This window comes from Lontra canadensis, unplaced genomic scaffold, assembly GCF_010015895.1.
Source record: "Lontra canadensis isolate GAN:19392208 unplaced genomic scaffold, GSC_riverotter_1.0 scaffold1, whole genome shotgun sequence".
NCBI lineage: Eukaryota > Metazoa > Chordata > Mammalia > Carnivora > Mustelidae > Lontra > Lontra canadensis.
Genome location: NW_022630995.1, coordinates 19561632 through 19566417, shown reverse-complemented (window position 1 = coordinate 19566417; position 4786 = coordinate 19561632). Strand labels below are relative to the sequence as shown.

Genomic DNA, 4786 nt, shown 5'->3' with positions numbered 1-4786 from the left:
AGGGAATCATTGAGCCCTAGGGAACAATGGAGCAACAAAAGGAAAGACTTCCAGCATCCGAAGTCATTGTTACATAAAAGTGACCCAGAAAGGCCACATGGCTTGTGTCAGACTGTGTAAGCAATAACTAAGGCTTTCTTATGTAAGCCAAGAGAATTTTTTTCTACTTTTTATGGAAGGTAGGATTAATTACTCCAATTCTAGAACAAACAAATATCTTCAATTACTATACTAATTTGTTTCTCTCTCTCTCTTTTCCCATTTTGTTTGTTTTAGGCTAAAAAGAAGAAAATATGTAGAATTGATTCATGGTATCTTAATCCAAATTTTTCCTCTCAGACTTTCTTGGTCTGAGTTATAAATCTGTATAGTGTTAGACACAGTAGAGCTGCTATTAATGGAAGAGTAAACACAGGAAAATTTCAAACTGACAGTAGATCCTTTAGCAATCAATTAAGGCCCAGCATATATACTAGTTATTTGTAGACATAACAAACAAGCAAAAACAACAACAACAACAACAACAACAAAAAAAAAGGCATTTAGGATGTTTATGTCACAATGGGTGGTATATTAATGTATACCTAAACACATTTTTTCCCTCTACCTGCAGTAGAGGTTTTGCTTTATTTTGAATAGGTGATATATGAATAGGTGATATAACACTGAGAAGAGAATATGGAACACATGGGAAGGAGACCACACTATAAGGAAGTTGCTTCTAATTTATTACCTCAAGATCAAATATTCACCAAGGCTTGACATTTTATTTTCTTATAGTTTAAGATTTAACTTCCTAAACTCTAATAAGAAATCCTCAAAGAGAAAGAGAAAAAAATGTATTCTTCATTATTATAATTCCCCCAAAGAGTCTTTAAACCAGGGTTAACTTTAGGTGAATTGTATTTTAAATCATTTGTTAAAATATTTAATGTTAACTCCTAAGTATCTAAAATATTATACTGAATTGGCTTTACAGGATGTTTCTTTTAACTATTCCTTTCAGATAGGATTTTGATAAAAAGAAAAAAGTTATGCCATACTTATTTAATTCTTTAGCAAATAATCTCAGTAAGTAGTAATATTAACATCTAATTTCTGATCTCAAATTTCTTTATTCCCTTATCTGCCTTCCAACATTTCACAGGTCTCTTGATTTATCTGTTAAAATGTATAGAGTCAGAGAAGAATGAAGAAAGAAATGAAAAAACATAGTGAGAGAAAGGGAGAAAGAGAAAAGGAAGGGAGAAAAGGAAGGATGGACATATGGAGAAAAAAAAAAAACTACCATTTTTGTGACTTGTGTACAGAAGAGGTTGGGAAACAATTTTTTACTCAGAAAAAGCAAATAAGAGAGGAAACCCACAGGTTTAATACAGTGGTTAAATTTGAAAATATGAAAAATCTTGGAAGAAATTCAAAACGACAGAAAGCTGGACATCCATTGCATGGTGGATATTTTACCTTAGCCTTAGAGATCACGGCATGAACATGAACTGATTCGGTTACACATTTAAAACCTTAAATTCAAAAAAGGGATAGTAAGTGAAACACAGCTCACAAAAAACAAACAAACAAAACAAAACTTATATATTATCCTAAATAAGAAAGATAAAAACCAAAAGCAATACTATTTAATTTTGTGTTATTCATTTAAAAAAAAATTGCAAACACTGATCACATTGTTCAGAGATCTTTGGAAACCAGGAAAAAGTAGATTTATAAACCTTGAAAACAATGAGTGGTTTTGAAATAGCCTGTCTCAAAGAAGCCATTTAAGTAACTTCCCTAATTATTAAGACCTTCTTCTAATGGATAGTAGATCCAAATGTCTGTGCTTGAATACCTCATTTTTTTTCAAATCACTTTTAGTGGCATTTACTTATATGTTTAAAAAATCCAATTATCATTACTTGAATCCACACAAATCTGCTAATTAGTGGTAGAATTTGGACTGAAGCGCAGTTCTGAATCTCAATCTCAGCACTGTCATTGCTATTTAAAACCTCTACTGCTCTGACCATTGGGATAGATACCTTTCTTTTATGCCTCAGTATTAAACAGAAATGATCAATATTTTGAGTTTCCTAACATCTAAAGAACATTTTTAAAAAATCCTGTTGTGGATCACCTGGGTGTCTCAGTCAGTTAAGTTTCTGCTTTCGGCCTAGGTCATGATCCCAGGGTCCTGGGAATCAGCCCCATGGGAACCTGCTTCACCCTCTTCCTCTGCCTCTCGCCCTGTTTGTGCTGTGTGTGTGTATGTTCTCTGTCTCTCTCTCTCTAACATAAAGAAATATATATATTTTTAAATTTAAAATCATGTTGTGGGGGTCCCAGGGTGGCACAGTTGATTGAGTGTCCGACTTACTTTTAGCTCAGATCATCATCTCAGGATCATGAGACTGAGCCCCGAATCTGCACTCAATGAAGGGTCTCCTTAAGATTCTTTCTCTCTGGGACGCTTGGGTGGCTCAGTTGGTTAAGCGGCTGCCTTCGGCTTGGGTCATGATCCCAGCGTCCTGGGATCGAGTCCCATATCGGGATCCTTGCTCAGTAGGGAGCCCGCTTCTCCCTCTGCCTCTGCCTGCCTCTCTGCCTACTTGTGATCTCTCTCTCTCACATAAATAAATAAATATATATGTATATTTTTTAATTTAAAATCATGTTGTGGGGGTCCTTGGATGGCACAGTTGATTGAGTGTCCGACTCTTAGTTTTAGCTCAGGTCATGATCTCAGGGTCATGAGATTGAGCCCCGCATCTGCACTCAATGAAGAGTCTCCTTAAGATTCTTTCTCTCTCTACCCCTCCTAGTCACACTCTCTCTCTCTCTTTCAAATAAATAAATCTTTTTAAAAATACCATTATGGGCTGAATTGCGTCTCCTCGATGCTTATGTGTTGAATGAAAGCCTAACATTTAGTACCTCAAAATGTAACTGTATTTGGAAATAAGGTCTTTATAGACATGATTAATTTAAAATTAAGTTGTGTTTTGCTTTGTTTTTACAGTGGGCCTTAATCCAATATGACTAGTATCTGTATAAGAAGAAGTAATTCAGGTACATACGCAGAGACACTAGACACACATGCACACAGGGATGACCATGTGAAGACATAGCAAGAAAGTAGTCATCTGCAAGCCAAGAAGGGAAGCCTCAGAAGAAACCAACTCTGCCAATCCCCTGATCTTGGGCCTCTAGCCTGCAGAACTGTGAAAAAAATAAATTTTTGATTTTAAGTCCCCAGGCTGTTGTATTTAGTTCTGAGAGCCCAAGTAGGCTTATATAGACCCAGAGATTTCTCTCTGAATATTCACCAGATATTGCGGAGAGAATGTGCACAATTTTGTATCACTTGCCTGGAAGGACTGATGTGAACATTTATGAGATAATGATTATTAAAAAATTAGGGAATATTTATGAGATAACAATTAATCGCCTTAAAAATTGGGGATTAATATTAAAATCATACTAATAGCTATCAACGTATTTTTAAATGTTCAAAATTTAATTGATACATTACACAGTTTTCAAAGTAACAGAGTATAGTAGATTAGAACACTCTTTAAAGATACTCACAGCTGCCCTCACCTTAATAAAGTCTACATCCCTTCTCTGTTGTATTGGGTTGGCACCATGGCTTGTTTAGCTGGTGAGATACTAACAAATGTGATGCAAATTAAGGTTTGAACTATGCTTTTGTAGTAGGGCATTTGTGAGTCTATCATGGCCCTGGGAGAATTTTCCTTTCAACTTGGGCCTTGGAACGTCCTCACATAAAGCACACTTGAGGCCAATACATATGGAGGAGCCAAGGCCAGTTCCCCCCCAGCATAAATCAGTGCTCCCAGGTAAGTCTGGCCAAGATGACCTGATGCATGGGTGAACTGCAGATGCATGAGAGAGAACAAATGAAAGCTGTTTTAAGTCACTCAGTTTTGAGATCTACCATGTAGTGTTAATTGAGCCATAATTGACTGATGTGGAAAGCATTGCAATACAAATAAATAAATAAATAAATAAATAAATAAAGTTGATTACAATGTAATCAATGTAAATTTTAAATAACATTTAATAGGAAATCAGTATTCTTGTTGAAAATTTAAAATACTATTATATATTTTCAATGCGAGAAATAGAATGTTAAAAATTTAACACCTCTCGGGTATTTATTATGTTCTAGGCATAGTGATAACCTCTGATTATTTTATTTTATCTCAATAATGACACCAAGGTTAAGTATAATGATTGCTATATTTTACAGATATTCAGTGATTTTTCACAGGATCATACTGCTAGGATGTTGTAGGACTGGAATTTAAACCCAGGTAATCAGTTTCTAATGCCTGGGCTCTTGACTTAACTTTTTTCAACCCTGGTAAAACAAGGCATCAAACAATTGACTTAACTCAGAGTTGTTCCTCTCCATGGAAATTTTTAGTGAAAGGTGAAAAACTCATATGAGTTAAAGAGAAAACAGAGCATACTGGGCTGTTAATTTTTATAGCATATCCAGATATCACAGATTCTCTATTTTTTAGATGATTTTATCTATTGATTTGCCACTCTAACCTAAAATATTTTTATACAAAGATGTCTTCTGCTCACTGTACATAGTAAAGATCATGTTTTCATTATGTACCCTATCATATAAGAAGAATCTTACCTATTAAAAAAAAAAACCTTTTTTATAGACTGTTTTTTGTTTGTTTGTTTGTTTGTTTGTTTTGTCAGAGAGAGTGAACATAGGCAGATAGAGTGGCAGGCAGAGGCAGAGGGAGAA

General features: G+C 34.9%; 1 non-coding gene across 1 annotated transcript; it reads right to left on the bottom strand.

Moving 5' to 3' along the window:
• Nucleotides 1-4374: 4374 nt before the first annotated feature.
• Nucleotides 4375-4488, bottom strand: LOC116871533. The gene has a single exon (XR_004383421.1). It is a non-coding gene; the product is annotated as a U5 spliceosomal RNA (small nuclear RNA).
• Nucleotides 4489-4786: the final 298 nt, after the last annotated feature.